General features: G+C 45.9%; 1 protein-coding gene and 1 long non-coding RNA gene across 2 annotated transcripts in view; one reads left to right on the forward strand and one right to left on the reverse strand.

The window, feature by feature from the left end:
• Positions 1-9778, reverse strand: part of LOC119167161 (beta-1,4-glucuronyltransferase 1) — a 444090-nt gene extending 434312 nt beyond the window's left edge. Inside the window, exon 1 of the mRNA XM_037418601.2 lies at positions 9537-9778. The gene's annotated coding sequence lies outside the window, so the exon portion shown is untranslated. The remainder of the gene's footprint in view (positions 1-9536) is intronic.
• A 12942-nt stretch (positions 9779-22720) lies between these two features.
• The window catches only part of LOC142765653 (uncharacterized), a 28932-nt gene continuing 27970 nt past the window's right edge, over positions 22721-23682 (forward strand). Inside the window, exon 1 of the long non-coding RNA XR_012884344.1 lies at positions 22721-22760. This is a non-coding gene — a long non-coding RNA (uncharacterized LOC142765653). The remainder of the gene's footprint in view (positions 22761-23682) is intronic.

Here is a 23682-nt window from a genome sequence, read left to right on the forward strand (position 1 = left end):
CTATGTCGATAAGGCTGGCAACAGTGGACCCCTCTGGCAGTAGTTGTGGCTCTGTTGTCGTGTTGTAGGCGGTGAGACTGGCATGACCACGCGAAAACCGCACTAGACAGCATGCGATGGCGATTCCTCGGAAAATGCAGCGCTGATCGGGGACAACCACTGCGTCACCGTCAATGGTATCGCTGGATCTAATGGTGAGGATACGTTCTTGGGCCGGGGGCAGTACAAAGTCTGCAGCTGCAACAAGGTGAGGCGACGAAAAATCGTAAGCACTAGAATTTTCAGTGTCCGTAATGCGAATAACGGGCGGACCACACGAAATGACAGCGGAAGCGGCTGACAGGAAGTCCCAGCCCAATATAATCGGATGAGCACATGAAGAAAGCACAGCCAATTGTATATGGTGACGAATTCCGTCGATCAGAACACGAACAGTGCATTGTCCAATAGGGTAAATTCTATTTTCATTAGCACCACGTAACACCGGACCAACATATGGAGTTTGCACTTTTCGTAGACGATGACATAGTTCGCGATCAATGACCGAAATGGCTGCTCCAGTGTCCACGAGTGCGTCAACCGAAATGCCTTCTACACAAACAGTTAGTAAATTTGCAGGGCGCGCAGGAGGAATTGGGACACTTCGACGACAGGCAGTTTCTCCTCCAAAAACTGCAGCTGCTAGTTTTCCGAGTGGCTGTCGAGGGGCATCAGGGCAGAACGTAAAGGCGAAGTAGTACGGCGGAAGGGCGATGGTGAACGACGGCGGGGTGAGCGGGAAGAACGAGGTTCACCGTGGGACAAAGGAGGCGAAGGCGAACGTCGTGACGAGGGAATGTAGGTTCCTGGAACGTAGGGGTCAGACCTCGCAGCCCGGTCACTCTCGTACGAAGAATAACCTCGTCGTTCATCTTGCTGACGCCGACGGCAAAAGCGGGAGATATGTCCTCTTATGCCACAGTAGTAACAGACGGGGCGCGTAGGGCGCCAGGCAGGGAAGTGTGGTTGTGGTGGTGCCTTGGCTGCCATCGCGGCCAAATGGTCGTATACGACGTCCGTAGTTACAGGTGGAGTAGGTGGAGGAGGCCGTGACACGACTTCGGCATACGTAGGCACATGTAAGGGCACAGGAGGCGGGGCACGTGCGACGCTCGTCATCGACGCCAATTCGTCCTTTATAATTTCCCGCAGGTTAGGAGGGGGTGAGCGGGCAGGTGAAGTCGGTGCGCTGGCAGGAACAAGGCTGTGAAGTTCCTCTCTCACTATGGTGCGAATTAGAGCTCGCAGCTCATGCTCGCCAGTAAGACGAGTGTCATAGGAGGCGTGTGGAAGGCGCATTGAGTAAAGTGCGTCCAGGCGCTGGCAGGTGGTAATAATGTCCTGAACTGTTGTCGGGCTCTGCATGACAAGAGCATTAAAGGCGACGGAGTTGATGCCTTTCATTACTTGCCGAATACGATCGGCCTCCGGCATGTCCTTTTGGGCGCGGCGGCAGAGGGCCAGAACGTCTTCAATGTACGATGTGTACGATTCGTCAGGCCCCTGGATGCGGGTAGCGAGCTTCTGTTTAGCTACCTCAGAGCGTCCTGTAGAAGTGCCGAATATTTGACGGAGCTGCACCGTGAATGCTGACCAATCAGGAAAGTCGCGTTCGTGGTTATGATACCACGTCTTAGCAACCTCCTTCAGATAAAAGGGTACATAGCGCAGCTTATGTGCCTCATCCCAGTAATTGCAAGCACTGGTACGGTCGTAACTGTCCAGCCATTCTTCTACGTCCTCACCGCGAAGGCCAGAAAACACTGGAGGGTCTCGTTGCGAGGTACTCACGGTGTGGTGAGGCCCAGCAGGCTGAGCGGGTGGTGCGAAGAAGGCGGTAGGGGGTGGGTCGTTTTGCGCCATCACTGTTGGCAAGCACAGCCGTCGACCTGATCGGAGCTCCAGGGGTGACCGGTAGTGCACGAGGACTTGGGAATCACAGCACGCTCCACCACTTGTGAGACGACGTCAGGTACGAAGGAGCGACCGTTTTATTGTCAACCCAGACGCGCGAGTCAGCAACCGAACAAGCAGCGAGCCGCTACGATGATGATGATCACGGTGCTTTGTATGCGCAGGTGAAAGTGAAAATGATGAGCAACACAATCAGCGCTCACAATATATATATATATATATATATATATATATGTGTGTGTGTGTGTGTGTGTGTGTGTGTGTGTGTGTGTGTGTGTGTGTGTGTGTGTGTGTGTGTGTGTGTGTGTGTGTGTGTGTGTGTGCGTGTGCGTGTGCGTGTGTGTGTGTGGGTGTGTGTGTGTGTGTGTCCACTATAACATGAGCAGCAGGGTGCTGTGGCAAATATTCGAAAGTTTCCAGTAACCAATAGACGACTAGCGTTCTATTCGATTCGGTCCTTCAATCGAACGGTGTAGGGGTCTCGATTAAACGCGTGGGCCGAGGCTGCTCGAGATATTACCCTTTCGTTACTTGAGACTAGACGGCGCTCGAATTAGTGTCTCCTCGCCTATTACGATTAATAACGATTTGTCAGGGTATAAGACGCGGCAGGCGGGAATCGTCTCGAGCCATATTAGGCGCGGAGCACTTTAGCAGGACGGGCAGTCACACGCTGTCGTATGTTCTCAGTGCTTGGTGTAATGCTGTCATACGCTGTCGTGTGTTGTCATCGCTTGGTGTAACGCAGGCGAAACCGCGTGTAGCCTTGTAAACGAATACGAAGCAGGCGAGATATAGAAAGAGAGAGAAAAGCCTAAAATAGGAAGAAGAATAGAAATAAAGAGCGAAAACCCGACAGAGATAACTGGGAAAGAGAAAATTACGGAATAAGAAAGCGAGGAGGAAATAAACAAACAAACCGAACAGAAACAGAAGAGGCTGCCCAGTTCCGCAATTTTTGGGGGCTTTGCACTCCTGATGAACTATTTATTTATTTATTTATTTATTTATTTATTTATTTATTCATTTATTTCAGGGCACTATAAGTTGAAACACCACAGTGGAACGAGAAAATCATTTTAGAATCAGTGCCCAGATTTTGGTCTATGTAAATGCTCCTCCCCCCCCCCCTCTGACGGCATACTGACGTCAATAATGTCCGCTTCAGATATGATTCATGTGTGATTAACGGAAAAGTTGGTCATTCAAGCGGCAATGTTCAGTGACATTTTAAAAAACAATGGCGAAGCTGTTCTTGGTGAGGCTTACATGTCCAATAATAATAATAATAATAATAATAATAATAATAATAATAATAATAATAATAATAATAATAATAATAATAATAATAATAATAATAATAATAATAACAATAATAATAATAATAGTTGTTGTTGTTGAGGTTAAACGTCTTAAAACCAAGCTGTGATTACGAGAGACGCCATATAGTGGGTGGCCCCGGAAAATTCGAACATATCGGGTTCTTTGACGTGCGTTTACCCAGCTTTTACGTCCAGCCAGGATCCGTGGTAACGCCGGTAGGCATCGCTGAAGGGTGTGCGCCACGGAAATTGGGTAATTACCGATACAAACCACACACAGTAAAAAAAAAAAGAATGAAGGCACAGCTGGCCCAACAAATGGTGTGCCCGTTACCATCGTGACAACACTGTCACGTGATACTTTGAGGTTGCAAGAGCTGGATGTATCATACATAGAGTTTCCCAATATACACTAGAGGTAACTCTGGCGCTAGTGTCTATGGGAGCTGCAACACACGGCGCTTCAGCGAGCATGGGAATGATGGGTAGTTCACACATTTGTCTAAACTTCGTACTTCTGGCCTGCTCTTGGTTCCGTGTGTGTTCGTGTTGCTTGAAGGTGTTTTTTCACGAAACAAAAATCAGCAAATGTTCGACGATTGCGCTTCACCACTCTATCTTTTTCAAATTACCTTTCTAAATTGGGTCACGAAGTTCAAGAGTGTTGAATCTTTCTTTCAAAACAAAATCGAAACACAGCAAAGAACGAAGCTGCAAGTACGAAGATTAGACAAATGTGTGTACTACCCATCATTCCCATGGTCGCTGAACGATCGCAGACCCAGAGTGCCCTCTAGTTAATTTTGAGAAACTCTATGGTATCATACTACCTCAAGGCTTAGCAAAGAGTTTATGATGAAGAGCAGTGATAAAATATATATTTAAGCCTCGCAAAACATATAAATGGAATACAGAGAACAAGTCATCAGCTTCGCTATTTTATCAGTGCCACGAGGCGTGGTAGGCTATTATTATTATTATTATTATTATTATTATTATTATTATTATTATTATTATTATTATTATTATTATTATTATTATTATTATTCACCGATCTCACACCATTACCTGACAACAATGCTAAGCCGGAAGCCACGGCCCGAGTTCGACTCCACGCCACCACTTGCGCATTTCCTTGAGCGCAGAATTAACGTATATCGTCCGGATCAGCGGCCAGAGTTCTCGGCTGCTGAGGCGAAGGTCGTGAGTTCGATCCCGGAGGAATGCGACATGCTAGAGGTCCGTGTGCTGTGCAGTGTCAAAGCACGTTAAACACCAAATGGTCGAAATTCCCGGAGCCCTCCACTATATGGGGCGTCTCTCGTAATCATATCTTGGTTAGGGACGTGAATACTCACATATTATAATATCATTAGAATTTATGTATATTTTCCTTTAGAAGATGGCCGTGTGCTCGGCCAGTCGGTGCAACGAATTGTAATATTACGAGCGGAAAAACAGCTCAGGCGGAAATGGCACGACAGACGCTCAACTTGAAACACTTAAAATATGTTTTTTTTTATCTTTTTCAGGTTCACGTTTTGGCAATTAATTTGCTTAGACTGATTAATTGCGACGGCTCTTACGGCATCAACTTGAACATTGTAAGGTTTATTAGGAGACGAGTAAATCAAGGTGAAAGTGTCACATTTGTATTTCGCGCGAACATCCGCCCGTGACGTCCCGGACTTGAATGTGCATTCTTTTCGCTTTATTGTTTAAAAAAAACAGCGCGAAAAAATCGCAATACACCCAGAAAGGGAACGCAAACAGCGCTGGCTCTCAACAATTCTTTTTTTTTTCTATTGCGAAAACAATGCCCCGCTTAGATACACCGAATCGGCGCGATATACAGAGTGTTTCAAAAAAATGCGTCCAATATTTTCTTTAAAAGCTACAGAAAGGAGGTATATACGTGCTACCTGCGGCGTTACCTTCCTGTGGCATAAGCCCCGCCGCGGCGGTAGTGGCTAAGGTACTCGGCTGCTGACCCGGAGGTCGCAGGATTGAATCCCGCTGCATTTCCTATGGAGGCGGAAAAGTTGTAGGCTCGTGTGGTCAGATTTGGGTGCACGTTGAAGAACCCCAGGTGGTCGAAATTTCCGGAGCCCTCCACTACGGCGTCTCTCATAATCAAGTGGTGGTTTTGGGACGTTCAAGCCCCACATATCAATCCTCTGGCAGAAGGCATCTTCAGATGGGTACAAAGATAATTACGGCCGTAATTGTAGAAGTTAACATGATTAACTTTTTAACCAGTAGTAACAGCCGGTCGTGTTAAATGGGAGATTTCAAGCCCTTCCTAAAAATAGTCCATAGCCACTTTGAAATTTCGGAAAAGCGGCCACTGGTATGTTCACCGCAGAGCGATGCAATTTGGCCAATTTAGCTGGCGAAACCGAAACCGGCGCACCACACTCATCTACCATTCACTTCGACAACACCCTCAATGACGACACTGTTTATCTCACATTGGGGGAGAAAAATAAGTGAACGTCGATAAGCGCAGCCTCGAAGTGTCTAAATTGATGTTTGATAAGAGCGAGGGAAACTGCCGGCCAAGCGCCCTAGTATTAGCTGCCCTATGCACTACAGGCACTGCGCCGTGCTCCCGACCGGGCTGCAGAAATCAGGTGCCTCTTTCTCTTCCTAACCACCACCATAGTCTTTCAGATAGTATTCAAGGCCTGTGCCACTACCACTACCCACGAGAATATGAAGTGCGCGACAAAAATGCCGCTTTTCCATGCTGACGTTGCGACAGTGCTGCGTGTTCGGCGCACGCCTGGCACACTTTTTCGAGACATTTTTTTCACCAAAACTCAACAAGAGGGTTAATGTAATTAAAGAATGAGCTAAGTAGACCATGGGACCGTTGTAGCATTGCGCAGTACTACCATCAAGTTTCGTTTCATTTCATTATTCACTCAAGAATCCCGCTTTACCTTTGTCAGGTCACTTGGATATGTATTGTAGCTTTAGCCAATCAAGGTCTACAGCTATATATTATCTGATTTGTCGTGTAAGGTAGAAAATGTGTAGGCATTATACGCTCTCCCATAGAAGAGTACCCTGTGCTCTAAATCGTTACCCCCTTTTTCTAACCCCCCCTCCCATAGTAGAGTACGTCGTACTCTGAATCGCTAACATTGGCACCCAAGGCGGCGTACCGGGACAGCTCAATGTTCTCTCATAGTAAAGAACAACGAACTCTGAATCGTCGAACATTTTCTTCTAAACACATAACGCAGGCGGTCGTTCCACTTGTGAGGCCCGGCCTAATGCTCTGCCATAGTAGAGTACGAAGTACTCCATATCGTTAAACAATTGTTTAAAGATACGTCCAAACTGTTGATGATAGTAGTGCTGAGACGGCTTTCTGCTCTCCCAATAGTTGAGTACCAAGTACTCTAAATCTAAAAAGTTCGCCGCAGTGCCCCTTACCTTTGCCTCCCTATTAGCTCACTGTTTGGGGCACACTTGGGGCCCCCAGTCTTAGGTGCCCGGGGGGGGGGGGGGGGGACTACACCCCGCTATCGTGCGCAGGCCTATAATCCCAAACACATTCTATTAATGAGAGCAGGCAATGATTGATGCCAGTAAAGGTAATGTATAGGAAATGGGGAATGGTTCAGTCACTGTCAGCGGTAAGTCATTTTTTTTTCGTCCACTTTTCTTTCTTCACACTTACGTTACAATCAGTTCTGATAACATCCGCTATACTTTCCTTGGAATAATTTTCTGTGTCACCAATCTCAACTACTTAGTGTTTATCGCTAATCGTTTTAGAATTGTACTTAGTTTTGCTCTGCAATTGTTTAACATATGTAAAGCATTGTGTATTCTTTTTTATCTTGTTCTAGTTCGTTCATGTGATTTCTGATTGCTGTCTCCTGTGTAAACTTATTTGCTTTTATTTATTTATTTATTTAGTTTTTATTTAATTGCTTTTTCCTCTTGAACATTGTACCCTATCTTGTTACTTGTCCCCCCTTATGTAATGCCTTCGGGCCTTTAAGGGCGAAATAAATGAAACGAAAATATGAGCTTGATACCTATCTCAAGATACCACTACACTAAACTATACAGCTACCATCGCAACTTTCCCGCTCCGATGCGACACTGTTATGCCGCCTTTGGTTGGGTGTTGCATTCACAAAGGCGTACTCGTTTCGAACCGGCGGTATACGGCGGGCACATCCACATGCGACTCCTGCGGGGCTGAAGAGACCATCGAACACGCCCTGCGCAGCTATACGCTCGCTATACAACGACCAGCGATGCACGCTCCGGACGGTTCTGGACCAACTGGACTCCAGACCACTTCCTATGCAGAAAGATTCTAGGAGGCTTGGTTGTGTGCTTCGACAGCGCAGGAAGCAACTAAAGCACTACTGATGAACCCGAACTCAACAAATCTGAGCGACCACCTGTATAGACCGCATGTGCTCGCCCAAGTGTGCACGTGATACAGTGTCTCTTTCTTCTGCTATCTCTTTCCCCCCAACTTTATCCTGATATGATAACTTGCACATGACGTCACAGACAGGTTCTCCGCGCTGAGTCTCTATTGCAGGATCGTCCAAGTGTCGCGAAACTCGGTATATTCCCGAGCTTTGGCGACACTCCCTTATGAACGAGCCAACAGGACCAGAGCGTCAAATCCACCCCTCGGCACGCTACGTTTCATTGGTCACGATGGAACCAGTGATCGCTTCAAGGACGGTCAACTAAGTTGGGAGGTGTTTTCAAACCAGAGGCATATTCTTTGATTTGTTTGTCGTGCCACTGAGTGCAGATGTGCACCCATGCAATAAAAGTGTCAGAAATTTTACGCGATGATATTTTTTTTTTTAGAGGTAGGGGTGTTTAAATTTATTTTGAAGCTTTTAATGCATCCACTAAGTCTGTTTTAGAATAATCAGTTCGGTGGTCTCTGAGATCAGTACTGACCAAAACATAATCTGCAAAATCGATTAGAATAAAGGAAAAAGCAATAAAGAAATCTTGGGAATTACGTAATGCGCAGCTATCGCAAACACCGAAACCGGGCAGCAGTGACCCATCACCCCGATCTGAAAGCAAGGCTGCACCAGAGAACCGTCAAAATTGCTGTAAAACAATCACATGCAAGATTATCACATATACTTCATCAATGAAGGTTATTTATAACAGGCGCCATCGTTACGATGATCACGTACGTATCTATTTTCGGTGTGAAACGCAGATTTCTAGCTTCGGCGTTTCAAATATTTGTTTTGAAGATATCCCGATTTTCGACATTACCTACGAGACGTTAGAGTATCGCAGTCGGTAGTATTACACTCTCAGAAGCAAAAAAAAAAAAAACTGGAGTGATATCAGTCAGACGCTTCACTAAAACGAGCGTTCTTTAACACGCATTTGAATAACAGAGATCATAAAATCTGTGTGACGTAAAGCTGAGTCTTATCAGCGCTTGGTTCTTTGATCGATCAGGCGGTAGCGATTAGCGTGCGATCACTTCCCGGAATTCCTCATAGAGCGAACAAGTGGGCGAAAGAATCGTTGCCGCGAAACCAACCGCGCGCTCGCAAACCTAACGAGAACTACGGCCGACTAACCTATATTTGTAATAAACCGCTCCCACGCGCCGCAAACGCGATCGTTGCCAAACCAAAAAAATGAGTCGCCCGAACGAAGAGGCAACGACCCAGGACTGGTCAATTATCGAGCTTCGAAAACATACCGGCACTTTGGGTTGAACCGGATTCAAAACACAGCGCCCAACGCGAACGCTTTGTAAACGTTAGCAGTGTCTTGGACCTCGTACCGTGTTCAAACAAGTACGGGCCGGACGCAAAATTCGTCATTGTACAGGTTCGAAAAGCGCACCAAGACTGCGCTCAGTGCCCCGAAGTCATGTCAAATGCGTGCATGAAGCGCGGAATCTGACAGCGCCAGCCACACGAACAGCTGGAACGACTGGTGTACCGCTCGCTGAACTGACAACAAAACGAAAGCAATTTTAGTCCGCAGGCGGAATGTGCGATCACATGTTTCTAGCTCGCGCGTGCTTGAAGAACGAGCACGCGACCGTCGGTTAAAAAAAAAAAAAAAACGAGCTTTCGCCAAACCGCAGCTGAAGTCGAATGAGCGGGACCCCAAGTGCCCGCCTCCTTTTTGTCACGAAGCGAACTGTACCGTTAGATCGGCGGCGTTAGGCTTAGCACGACTCCGGGCGCAAACTCGGTCGGGCGCTGAGCGGCACGGCGAACTCACCGTTGATTCTGGCGAGCCGCTGGCCTTGTTTTTGCGTTCTCACAGGGCGCGGGCCGTCCGTGATCGGGTATGGAGCGTTCCGCTGAGCCGAGTACGACGGAGGGAACAGGAAAACATCGTAATCCGTTCGGGGAAAGCGGTACCGTACTAGCGGGCACAACACCGATTCACCAGCGCCGTACACAACGCACGCACCGTCTAAGAACCGCACGCGCGCGGCACACGTTCGGCGGCTTCGACGCACGCCGGCTTTCGTTGCTTCCTTCGCGCTTTTGTGAGGAGAAATAATTTTATTTCTGTGCGTTTTTTGGAACAACGCTCCGAGGCTTTGCGTTCGAGACTAACTCGGGCGGCGCGCACTGGCTATGAGGGTGCGGCCTCGGTATCCAATCCAGTGACTTGTAATTCAGCGCGCGGCAAATACGAATGTTGCACTCCGTTCAGTTCGTGCTTTGGCGCGTGTAGCCTGCGAATTTCTAGTTCATTATACTCGTGAGCGTACGCAGGGTGTTCCGCAAGGGGGGAGGGGAGGCACAGTTCTATCGCAGATGCCCCCCCTCACCTCCCTCTTGTTCACGTAATGGACAACATGCATCACCGTGGACGAAAGGAAATGCAATTGAAGCAGCGACGTGTTTCATCAGTTTCTCGCAAATCTTTGGTCCATGGGTTCCCTGAACAAGTTAGGTTAGGTTAGGTTAATTTGGTTTTTTATGGCGCAAAAGCAGCTAAGGCTACGCTGCGCCAGACACAAGACTTTCAGGAATGGACGCTAAAAAGATGAGATTTTAAAGCTTTTTTAACAGATTACATTCTTTCAGAAAGTTTAGCAAGTCAGACAGAGGTACTAGAGGGTCATCTCCTAGGAACAAAGCAGGGTGTAATGGTACGTGTTGTTTGTATAGCTTGCTGAAATGTTTTTGTCTCTGTGTTTCAATGGTAGGACATGTGATTAGGATGTGCATAAGTGTTAACGCTTCTTGGCATTTTTCACACGTTGGTTGTTCTTCCTTTGCGAGTAAGAAGTTGTGTGTCAAGTGTGTGTGTCCAATGCGAAGTCGGCATAATACAACTTCAATAAACCGTTGCTGGTGACGGCAGGTTTTCCATTCCCCGAGTGTGGGTTTCACCAAATGGAGCTTATTGTTCGTGCAGGTGTCCCATTGCTTTTGCCATTTTGCTAGTAGGGCCAGGCGAATTGTTCTCTGGATATCTTTAAGGAGAATTTTCACTTTTGTTACTGTTTTATGGGCTGCCTGGGAAGCATACTTATCTGCTTTTTCGTTTCCAGGTATCCCAACATGACTTGGGACCCAGCAGAAACGGATGCAGGTTGCCTGGCTGTTTAAGTATACCATGTTTAGAATGTCGCCTACTATAGGCTCACATTCGGATTTTATATGTAGTGCTTTTAGTGTGCTTAGTGAGTCGGTGTATATGATTGCTTTCTGGTATTTTTCAGCGATGACTTTCCGAACTGCTTCACTCAAGGCATAAGCTTCAGCTGAAAAAATGGAAAAACTACGTGGTACTTTCACAGAAATTGCGCTTTTCGTCGTCACAATCCCAATACCCACGTGGTCCTCCGTTTTTGAGCCATCTGTGTAAAATTCTTCGTAATCCCTATATTCGTGCTGAAGTGTATAAAATTCTTGGATTATGTGTTCTGGTGGGGTGCTTTTTTTGTTGAAACGGCTTAGTGAAAATTCGCATAGCTGTGACAGGTCAAACCATGGCGGCAGTCTTGGTGGTTTAATAGCGACATCTAGTGATTCAACAGGGATGGTATAAAAGCGGCAGTATTCCTCGAAACGTAGGACAAGTGGTTTGATTAGGTTCGGTTTGTTGAGGTAGTGTGAGCGCGAGTCACATTTTGCGGCAATTTCATAGCAGATGTGTTTAGGTGACGACCTTATTCTTATAACATATGACAAGGTTAGTAATGCTCTTCGATCACATAGAAGGGGCTCATTGCATTCTACGTATAGACTTTGCACAGGTGATGTTCTGTAAGCACCACTTGACAGACGGAGACCGAGGTTGTGTATAGGGTCAAGACGGCGGATGTATGAGTTTCGCGCCGAGCCGTAGACTATGCATCCGTAGTCTAGAATGCTGCGTACAAGGGATCGGTAAATACGTATAAGGCAGAATCGATCGGAACCCCAGTGTTTATGGGAGAGTACTTTGAGCACATTGAGTGCCCTGTTTGCCTTAGTTTTCAGTGCATTTATGTGTGGCAGAAAGTTTAGTTTTCGGTCGAATGTGATTCCTAGAAATTTGTGTTCTTGTTTTACCGGCATGTTGATGTTGTATAGTTTGAGCGCGGGTTCAGGGAACAGTCCTCTCTTTTGTGTAAAGAGAACAGCTGTGGTTTTTTGGGCTGAAAAGCGGAAACCATTTTGGTCAGCCCATTTCGTAAGCCGATTTATTGTAATTTGGAGTTGCCTTTCGCAGGATGATAGGCTGGAGGCTCGGCATGCAATTTGTAGATCATCAACATAGATGGAGTGCATGACTGTACGGGGTATAGCCCTGTTGATGGAGTTCATTTTTACAATAAACAGGGTGGTGCTCAAAATGCAGCCCTGTGGTACACCATTTTCTTGGACAAATATTCGTGACAGTACCGTACCCAAACGTACTTGAAAAGTTCTATTCGATAAAAAATCGTGTAAGCAGTTCAGCATTCTCCCGCGAATCCCTAAGTTTGCTAGATCTCTGAGAATTCCGTATCTCCAAGTTGTGTCATATGCTTTCTCTAGGTCAAAGAAGACCGAGAGACAGAGCTGTTTGTGTAGAAATGCTTGTCGTATTTCTTGTTCCAGCCTAACAATGTGATCAGTGGTGGAACAGCCCTTTTGGTATCCGCACTGGTGTGCGTCTATTAGGTGCTCCGATTCCAGAGTGAAGGTAAGTCTAATATTTATGATGCTTTCGTAAGTTTTTGCAAGGCAACTTGTTAATGCAATGGGTCTATAGCTACTTGGTGTTGTTGGGGGTTTACCAGGTTTTAGGAATGGTATGACTATGGCTTTTTTCCAATCTTCAGGCATTATGCCAGAGTCCCATATTTTGTTGAAGAATTGGAGAAGTGCCCGCACGGATGCTTGGGATAGGTGTGCCAACATTGCGTAGTGTATCTGGTCAGACTCTGTTGCCGTTTTTTTACCGGCAGAGAGTACCCTGTTCAATTCGTGCAGCGTAAGCGGAAGGTTATAACTTTTATTTGAGGTACTGCTAGTAGGCAATCTTTGTCTTTCTGCATTTTCTTTATATTTCAGGAATGTATTGGTGTAATTTGCTGAGCATGATACCTTATAAAAGTGTTCTAATAGGTTGGCCTGGTCTTCTAGTGTTGATTGTGTGTCTGGACTTGTAAGCAGTGGTATTGTGTAGGAGGAGTACTCTCCCTTGAACTTCCTCACCTGGTCCCAGATGTGTTTAGATGTGACTGAACTGTTAATTGATGATATGTATTTTTGCCATGAATCCTTTTCTGCCTGTCTTCGAATAAATCGGGCTCTGGCTTTTGCCTGTTTGAAGTTGATGAGGTTGGCGTAGGTGGGGTATCTTCGTAGAATTCCCCAGGCCTTATTTTGTAGTTTTTTTGGCATCAGTACACTCGTTTGTTCACCAAGGGTTGAATTTCTTGGGTACGATGCCGGATGATTGCGGTATTGCTTTTTCTGCTGCTGAGATTAAAATTTTGACGCACTCTTCGTTTATTTCCTCAACAGAAATCTCCGATGAGAAAACTTCATCGAGCTTAGCGTTTTCTGTGAAAACTGGCCACTTCGCGAGCTGTAGTTTTCACCGGCGTGGCCTGCTTGTTAGAGTTGGGTAAGATGGTATGAGTTTTATGATGCCGGGTTGATGATCACTGCCATAAGACGTGTTGACGACGTCCCATTTAAAATCATTAAAAATACATGATGAACACATGGCGAGATCTAAGCAACTAAAAGTGCGCGAGGTTGGTGAAAAGTAGGTAAAAGCACCGGAATTAAGAAGGCAGATGTCATTTGATAAAATAAAATCTTCCACGGCTTGTCCTCTTGCGTCAGTTTTGTCGCTACCCCAAAGGGTTGAATGAGCATTGAAATCCCCGACTAAGATAAATGGTTTTGGCAACTGTTCCACTAGATTTTCTAGGTTTTTGGTGGTGAAAAGGGTGTGAGGTGGGATATACAGTGAGTAGATGGTGATGGTTTTGTATGATAGGATGGTGACGGCTACGGCCTCGAAAGATGTGTTTATTTGGACATCTCGCGTAGGAGTGCTGCCCTGCACCACTATGGCTACTCCTCCTGAAAGACGGTTGCAATGTTCGCGGTCCTTTCGGGCAACTTTGAAGCCTTTTAGGAAGTGGCTGTGTTTTGCACCAAGATTTGTCTCTTGGAGGCAAAAGGCTACTGGTGAGAATTTGTGAATGATGTCCTTTATGTCACCTAAGTTATGAATTAAGCCTCTACAGTTCCAATGTACGATAAAAGCCATGGCAAAATAAAGTTAAGTAAATATACTTCTGGGGATTGATCGGTACAAAGATGATAGGTGACAATATTAAGAAATAGAAAGAAATGCGATAACCATTACGGTTATCGCTTACTTATTGTGGTTACTGGGACTTTGTCCTTGTCTTGTTTGGTACGCTCGAGAGAGCGCTTGTCCTTCGGTGTCGACGACACCGGAGTTTTGTGGTCGATCTCCATTGCCTTGTCTGAGGCGCTGGAAGATCGAGAGTGAGGCGCTGAGAAACGGATCTCAGGCCTTGGCACTCTATTGAGTTTAGGGCCCAGGGAGACCGGAGTCTGCGGGCCCTTTGATGTGCATGGAGCAGCTGGCGCTGCTTCTTTTACGGGGGCGGTTTGAGTCACCATAGAACCTCTGGGTGTGGTAGCGGTCGACTCCTGAGGCCTTTGTGACGCTGCCCCCGACTGCGTCACATCGGCGTAACTTCTGTGGAAAAGGTATGATAGCCGTGTTCGCGCTTCGCTGAATGATATTTTTTCTTTGACGGTCAGAGCGATCACTTCTTTTTCTTTTTTCCAACATGGGCATGACCGGGAATACGCTGGGTGTTCCCCGTCACAGTTAACACAGTGGGGTGAGGATGAGCAATTTTCTGATTTGTGGTCGTTTGCACTGCATTTTGCGCAAGTTTCTTTGCCTCTGCAAGAGTGCGAGGCGTGTCTAAATCTCTGACATTTGAAACAGCGTCTGGGGTTGGGAATGTAAGGTCTGACATTTATTTTTAAGTACCCAGCCTTAAGAGAGGTGGGCATTTCACATGTTCCAAAGGTTAGTATTACGTGTTTGGTGGGCACTTCCTGATTATTGCGACGGATTACTATTCTTTGGACTTTTATAACATTTTGGTCTTGGAATCCTTCGAGGAGCTCTTCGTCACTAAGGCCTAAGAAGTCTTCCTCAGAGATTACTTTCCTGCTGGTGTTTAGAGAGCGATGGACCGAAACGGTAACAGATGTTTCTCCAATGCTGGTTAGTTGGGATAGCTTAGGCACTTGGTCTTTTTCGGTTAGCTCCAAAAGGAGGTCACCGCTTGACATTTTGGATGCTTTGTATGTGGGTCCTATTTTTTCTTTTAGGCACTTGGCCACCAAAAATGGGGATAATTTTCTTAGAGGTGTGCTGTCACTGTGGATAATGTGGTACTTCGCGAAAGTAAATTTGGTTTCTTTCGAGACGTGATAACTTGCTTCGGTGCGGCCTCTCTTGCGAGACCGATCAAGGTCGGCGGATGCTTGTAAAGTCATACAAGTATGAATGTGTTCGGTAACAGCGGCGACCACCCACCAAGGAGCCCAACAAGGGGACGCGGTTGGACTTGTTGAAACAAGCCCTCCCGACGCCAGCCGTACGCTGTCACTATAACCCAATGTAATTACCCAAGGTGGGATACCTACACAAGGTTAACCCTTGCCGCCATGAATATCGGAAGTAAACGGAAGACAGTAGAAGACAGGACAGATAAATAGTAAGAGATAAAGACGAAGATGTAGGGAGAGAGAGATAGGAAAAGGCGACTGCCGATTTCCCCTGGGTGGGTCAGCCCAGAGGTGCCGTCTACGTGAAGCCGGGGTCAAAGGGGTGTGTTGCCTCTGCCGGGGGCCTTAAAGGTCCAATCACCCAGCGTCGGCTCAACCCCCAGGATCCCCTTTTCCCCGGACACGGCAAAGCCACGCACGGCTAGGCGTGGGAGGGAGTAGAAACTCCCCCGTTAGCTCGGGTCCGTGGTCCCTGAACAAGTGAACGGTTCTTGGGATCATAGGATCACCTGAAGTAACACCGGAGAGGGGGCGTAGCCATGACTTTGTGTTTTTACTAGCTGCAAAACTCCATCATAGCATAAATACTGTTAATGTGTGTTCGCAGCGGTATCACTAATTTATCCTAATTGTTGACAAAAGGTGAACTACTTGCACAGAAGTGAGGGGGGAGGCTCTGACAAAACTGGGGGGGGGGGGGGGTATCGCTTTTACGAATTTGCCTTCTGAATCCGCCACTGACAACTGACACACAAACACATAGAGAGAAGGGGAAGGGGGAGGGATAGAGGGGCTTATCGAAAGTGTTAAGAAGATAATAAACTAATATCAGTCACATAGACAAAAATTTATTTTCTTATGCGTGCGAGTACATCCCGTACTTATTTTGCCGCAATTAAATTATTTTGCCAAACTTAAATACCGCAATTTACCTCATGCTGAGACTACTTTCTCAATTCGACCATGGCGCCACACTTCCTACTCGTCACTGCCCCATGATCCAAATTTTAAATGACCCCTGATACCAAATTCCGAAACTCTAGATGCTTGTGTTGTTTTATAGTCCTGCATGCTGGGCCACTTCGTACCGATTATTAGTGACGAGCGTTGCCTATGGTATTTTTAGTTTTGTTTCAAAGTAAGCAGCATGCTCGTCCGAGTATTCAGGTCCAACCGAAATTTGCTGTGATTCGACGTCGCAGAGCTCAATGAAGTATTGTCGGCGTCAGAAAACATTTGCGGGGCACACACACTACCCCGACTGGCACCTGACGAAGAATGTTGTTCGTTACCCCTTTGGTTCTGTTGTTAGCTGTTCTCAAGTATACGCCAGGACTGTCTTTCTTTTTTCTGAGGGGGGCACGCTCAAATCACTTACATCGTTTCATTCTTCACCACCCGCAGGTTCCCCTATTTGAAAACAGCGCGTTCAGCGTCACCAGAGCTTGAGCGTCAGGCGCTGCCCCGCTGTTGGGCGGTAGTTGCTTCGGTATTTAGGCGGGCGTTTCGAACTGACGCAATATCGTTCTGAATTAAAGACGCTTACATATATTATACGATGCGTTAGAGTATCTACAAACCGCCTGATAAAACTCTTACACAGGACTCACTATCGCATTTTGAGTCACACCTTCAGCACCAAACAGTGATTTTGTTTAGCTGAAATTTTTTGTGCTTTTTTTTTTCACTTGTGCTAACGCATTGTCTGTTCGATTGTGGTAGAATAACATCGCTTGCCCTTTTTTCTTGAAAGCGCGTGTATAAAGAAATTCATATGTTCGTTTCTCACTGTTATTTATTATTTGTGTTCACCCATTATGTATTACGCCGCCAAGGTCTCAAAGAAAGGTCACATTATATATAAAAAAATGAAAATTCTATTTCGGCATTACCAGACGCAAAGCTACAATTACTGTAAAAAAGTCGCTGGCAAAACATTTGCTTTCAGGGGTCCTTTAAAAGTCTGAAAGGAAAAGGAACGAGCAGGAACTATAGCTTGTCCCCTGTGAAATAGCTGCAAGACTGGATGGCCAATAAAGGGTTAGCCAAACTCCAAAATTAAAATATCCTGGGACAGCAACAGGCCTCTGCCTCCTATGACGCAGCCCGGATGGTGCCCGAGCACCCCCGTCCTCTCCACCTATGCTAGGACCCATCAGCTAGGACCCATCAAAGTCCTAGCAAAGCTAGGACTTTGATCTAGGACCCATCAGCTACTATTACAGTCGAAAGTTTGAGTGTTTCTAACTGGGCAAACCTATAGGGCAAACTTTGCGTCCCCCCCCCCCCACCCACGCTTAAGAGGGGGTGATCCCACCTGCCGTATCTTCTCCTTTCGTGCGTGCATCTGGGTGTGGTATTTACGTATTGAAGCCGTACACTTTTAAAAAAAAGTTAGTAAAAAGGTAGCAACTGCAAGTAAGTAGGTAGTAACTGCAGCGGTTGCTACCTTTCTTCGACCGTTACTAACCGTTTGCTACCTGTGTACTACCTACGTTAGTAAACAGTTACTGCCCCGCCGGCTAAGGTACTCGGCTACTGACCCGCAGGGCGCGGGTTCGAATCCCGGCTGCGGCGGCTGCATTTCCGATGGAGGCGGAAATGTTGTAGGCCCGTGTGCTCAGATTTGGGTGCACGTTAAAGAACCCCAGGTGGTCTAAATTTCCGGAGCCCTCCACTACGGCGTCTCTCATAATCATATAGTGGTTTTGGGACGTTAAACCGCACATATCAATCAATCAAACAGTTACTAGCTACAACCATTACTAACTTTTTGCGACCTCTTTACTACCTACGTTAGTAAACAGTTAGTAACTGAAACGAAAGAGGTAGTAACTGCAGCCGTTACAACCTTTCATGCCCCGTTTCTACCTCTTCGCTACCCGGCTTTTGACTATATAATTCAAAATAGTGTGTGAATGCTATTCTGATAATTTATGAAAGGAATTGTCTCGACGTATTATCGATGAACTGGAAAATGACGCAGAAGGTATTTATAGATCAAGAAAATATATTTTGTTTCAAATTATGCAACCGAGATATGTACACGTCATTCTGATATTGTCGAAACGGAGAAATACAAGTTAACGAACCGTAAGCAAGTGCTACACGCGTCGTAATAGACAATTACAACGAGCTTAGTAAATACAGCACATATTAACAAGACTGGCAGATCAAGATAACCAGACAGCCACATATAGCCTCGAGGACAGTCACAGTTAATCCACTGCGGCGTGTCTCCAAATATTATCATTGTTTTGGCGCGTCAAACCTCCAAAACGATTATTACCTTTTAAACGCTGATATATTAGTCATGTGAAGCATTCAAATGCACTGAGAATGAATTCAGTACATTCTCCGGCCACTGTACATAATGCCTTTTTGTGGCCATTTAATAATGAATAAATATAACATATAATATTCTATAAGTGAGGCTTATTAAAAGTCTTGTGCTAAGTCACCAAACAAATGTAACCAGGTAGTATATTATAGTGCTAACAATTTATATTTGTTAAAATTGATACAGAAACGGAAGTGCTCCCCTGTGCCAGATATGCCCCTGCGAAGTAGGGGCTATCTTTGTTTAGCAGGACATTGTTTAGCCAACATTAGCAGTGATATCATGAACCTTTACCAACACGCCTAAACTGGCAGTCATCTTAAGTGGAGAAATAATATGCCAAAATGAATGAACTGGGTAGTATCGGTTACTACTTTTTTTCTTGAAACCTTCAAAGTTGCTACCCGTAGGTGGTAACAGCTAGGGCAGTAACAGTTACTAACTCCTGGTAGTAACAGCAGAGGTAGTAACTATTACCGCCCTTGCCGTTACTAACTGCACTTACTACCAGGGTTGTAACATGTGTGACAAACCATTACTACCCCAAAGTTAGCAAGTATACTACCACCTTTTTTCTAAGAGTGTAAGCGTACGAGGACAGAGACAATCAAAACGAAGCACAGAGCTATGGTGTAATTTCTATTGCCCCTGTATACGTGCGCAATTGATTACCTCTTTCAATATACGTGACTGGGTCAACTCAGTGTGGTGCTGAAGGTTGTCGGTGTCCCGAGCGTGCGAAGAACAGCGACGTAGTGGGATAATCAGAATCTTTATTAGGAAGGGTCCGGCTCACGCTTCAAGACGGATACGCCACCGCTATGACCGGTTCGCTCCAAAGCAGTAGACCTATTTTGGTGCGAAAGAAAATTAGGATAATCTGAGCTCAGTGAGCTTTGATTGTCCGCCATTGTATGGTACGTGGAAGCAAGACACGTTGTCATTGCTTAACTACTGAGCCATCGTGAATAACATTTGTCATATGCGGAAATAGGTAGGTCGTTATTGGGGTGGAGGACGCTATCGGTTTATATGATCAGTTTATATGTTTGTTTGCTTATACAGCCTCGAGTTTTCGAAGCAACCGAATTGAAAGAAGTGTAACTTGGAAAATCTCGAACACTACAAATATTAAAGCGTACGCTTTGCAATTATGGAAAGCTTTTACACATTAAAGGACAATGACAATAGTAATAGTCAATCAATCATTTATTTAACGTGCCCAGGAACAACCATAAGGTCTTTGTGAAGGCACACGCAAAAATAAAACAAAAAAATTGGCAGATCCCACGTACAGTGGGAATGGATGATATGCGAAGCACGAATAAGGAAAATAGATATGACACTTTAGAATTAGCACGAGGTTACGATGTGGACGGACGTAGTACACAGTAAACACAAGTAGAAATGTTATGCGCACTCAGGTTTCTAGATAAGATGCAAGTATGTCGTTTATAGTCGCGTAATGACGGCACCACTAACGTTTGCAATACCAGCACCAGCAGTGGTAGGCGTGTAAATTATGCCATACATGACTTCCATGACTATCATGTTTGCGCCAGGCATTTGTGTTCGCCGTCCATTCACGTCACGTATTATCAAATTTGGTATATGTGAAGCTAGCGTTAGGCTGCGAGCGCGCTATGAGCGTAGTATGCAGTCATGTTTAACATGACACGCGTATCATGATTATCACGTTTGGACATGTCCTTTGCCTTCCTCTGAAATCAATTAAGAATTCTCCGAACAAGCTGATCACTGTACAACAAGGGAATACTTCAGCGTGGTCTCAGAAGTAGAACGCCATCGAGTGATATGCGAGACCGCTGTTCTGATAAAACAAATCGTATAAGTGCCGAGAATGCTCTCTCCGTGGTGGCTTGTGTGGCTGGCTAACCAGGGGGAAGCTGTGTTAATATATGCCGCTTCGGTTGCCAGTGTTCTTTAAAACATGTGACATAACTAATGCTGTGACACTTGTTGGAAAAGCACTTTCCGTCGTACATCGGGACGTCCAGAAAGTTCTGCAGTTGCAACCGAAGTCCGCCATTCCAATGAAGCTGGACAAGACGTATCTACTGACCATGGTCATCACAGTGGGCCGAAAGGACTCCCCAGGGGAAGCTGAGAGATGCATCTTGGAAGTTGTCGTTGGCTATCTTCGAAGTTGTAGAGAACAAACTAGAACAAAATGGCACAAATATAGGCCAGGTCGTATGTATGTACCACTGCTCCACCGCGACAGACTGCAAACCCGCGTTGCATCATAATGATGGCTGGGGAAAGGGGGGGGGGGGGTCAAGTGCTTTTTTTCCCTCCCCCTTCTCCCAACGCCCACGTCATTTACCGGAAAAATTTTGCAGTCATCCCATACATTCAGGTTATATCCCACCGACTTAAGATGGTTACCACTCGATTCGATGTCTCGGTCGTTTCAATATAGCGTACACAACAAAGTGGATTGTGTGGAAAAGTCAACGCGCAGGGAGCTGTTGCAATATCTCGCTCCAACAATTCACGCACGGCAATTTGTTGAATGCCGATCGGAAGTGTCATATACCGCCATCTCCTGTACAGTCACACCGGGCAAACAGGCCATTGCCGAAATGATCGACTTCGAGAACAAGCATGCGCCAAATGAAGAGTGGTACGGGCAGTGATCTTGATCTATACATCGCGGGAAGTGTGGTTGACCGCCACGCCTTTACCGAACACGGGTTTTAAAAAGGTAAGAAGATAAAAGCACCTGGGATATTTTTCAGGCACACGTGACCCACAAGCGCAGTGGCTCAGCCGTAACAATGGCTTCTGTAGACTCGCTGAAAAAAAAATAGAGCATGACTGTAATTTGAAGAGCACGCCTCTGTTTACCAAGAGCGTGGATATTTTGAGATTTTCGTGCGTGCGCCACGTAATGGAGGGCTATCTTCATATAATTTCGTTTTTTTTTTTTTTCATTCCGCTACGGTGAAATGAAACTCGTTGTTAGCTGTGTGCCGATCGTCTTTGTTCAGAAATTCACCTATCTCGTGATTTCACCCTGTGGGTCACCCCTTTCTGGAAAACGGCAAAGATTCGCGCTTCAGGCCCTGGTGTGCCTACTGAATTTCAACTGTGGATTTTCGCCACGTTATCAAGAGCTGTCATTGCGTTGTATTTTAAACCAAGACATAGACATGCCCTCTGGGTCGATCACACATGACAAGATGGCTGATTGAACAATATGGCGCAATTTGACAGTATACGCAGCGCCCTTTCCTGAACCCTGAGTATACATTCTACGTTGCGTTTCCCCGGAAAGCTGACTTGGCGAATTCAACAGCAGTATATCACCGAACCATAGATACTTTTAAACTGCTTCACAATAAAGCAGGCAACAGACCCAAATTGAGCGAAAATTAGGGCAACAATGCATGCATTCGTCATGTTTCCTACGCATGCACAAGCGAGCGCATGATCCATCGGGGAGAAAGTGGGAAGGGGAACAAAGTTTCACCACGGCGAAACCTCTTCCTCCCCCTCTGTCGAGACCAAATGACATCATGCTTCAGAATGGTTGAAAAAAATGCAAATGAGGCAATGCATGAAGAATTACGTGGCTTCACAGTCACCGAGTGATTCAAATTGCGCTATTGTTATAGCTCCGTTAACGATCGTTCGCCGGAGTTCGTAACACCGCCGCTGGAGAAACACCGGTGACAGATCGCGCGATGATGATGATGATGATGATGCGGTGCCATTCCCTTTAAAACGGGTTACCACATTTATAGCGAAATTGGCTTTGAAAGGAAGATACGGCAAGAGAACTAAGAAACAGGGCGGGGGCGGGGGGATAAATAGTGTAGTTAAGAAAAAAAAAAGACATTGACGAGGCAGTGGCGCCCTCTCTTGGACGGCGCATGTGTCAATTATTGATAACGGTTAAATCTTAATTATTTCTGATCATACTACTATTTTACGAATCGTGGGATTATTTTAGACCTTGTTTTAGGCCTGTATTGACCACTTGATTTTGAGCGTCGTCACGTCACATCAGATTCAATGGATGGGCAAGCCAGTCCCCTCAAGTGCTACGTGCTTGAACCGATAAACGTGAGTGTTTTTGGCGTGTTGGTAATTCATGGCGAAGAAAATTTCAACAGCGCCTGCAAAAAACGAACAAACAAAAACACCAATACATGAAAAAAGAGCTGACACGCATCAGCACTGTCCATGTACAACTTTTTTCGCGTATCCGTGTTTTTTTTTTTTTCGTGTTGTTCAAATATTTTTCACAATGCAAGTTTCAAACCTAGCAAGCCACCCTTATTTAGCGGCGTGGCCATAACCTCTGCATCGATTTTTCGCCGTATTTTACCCTAAACATGGTCTAAGCAGACAAAGCGAATTCTGTCACTTTTTACAGCGGTAAGAAACGCGCGCGAAACAGGGATTACTCACTGCGAACGTTCCGTCCCCCTAACTCTCCTTGTCAAGAGAAGGTAATCCTCCGAAAATTTCGGCCATCTGGTACATTATACGTTCATGTACCGACATGGCACAGCGCCGGCTAACATTTCGCCTAAATGCGATGGCCGCGACCGGCGTCGAGCCAGCGAGTTTCTGATCAGCAACTGACCAGTGACAACCCCAATACCACCTCGGTCGACTGCCAAGAAAATTTAGACACGCTCAATCGACGCCATCTTGGACAGATAACGTTGCAGTTTTGAACCGGTATCAAATAAACAAACACTGCTATGGTGAACTCACACGCACGAAAACGCTTCGGCCGGAGCATTCAACATTCCATGACCGTGATAACTTCATATTCCGACATATGGAGAACCGGAAAAACAATCGCTTATCAGTCCAAGATGGCGACACCTGGAGAGTAAAATCGTGTCATGTTGTCATTAATTGCCTCTGATCGTGCTGCAATCTCTCAGTCGCTCCAAAAATGCGTTGGCATTTCGGTCGGGTACCTTCGCTAGTCAGCAGACGTAATGTGTTTTCTCATGACCCTTACTTCCCC

This window comes from Rhipicephalus microplus, chromosome 6 (assembly GCF_043290135.1).
Source record: "Rhipicephalus microplus isolate Deutch F79 chromosome 6, USDA_Rmic, whole genome shotgun sequence".
Lineage (NCBI taxonomy): Eukaryota > Metazoa > Arthropoda > Arachnida > Ixodida > Ixodidae > Rhipicephalus > Rhipicephalus microplus.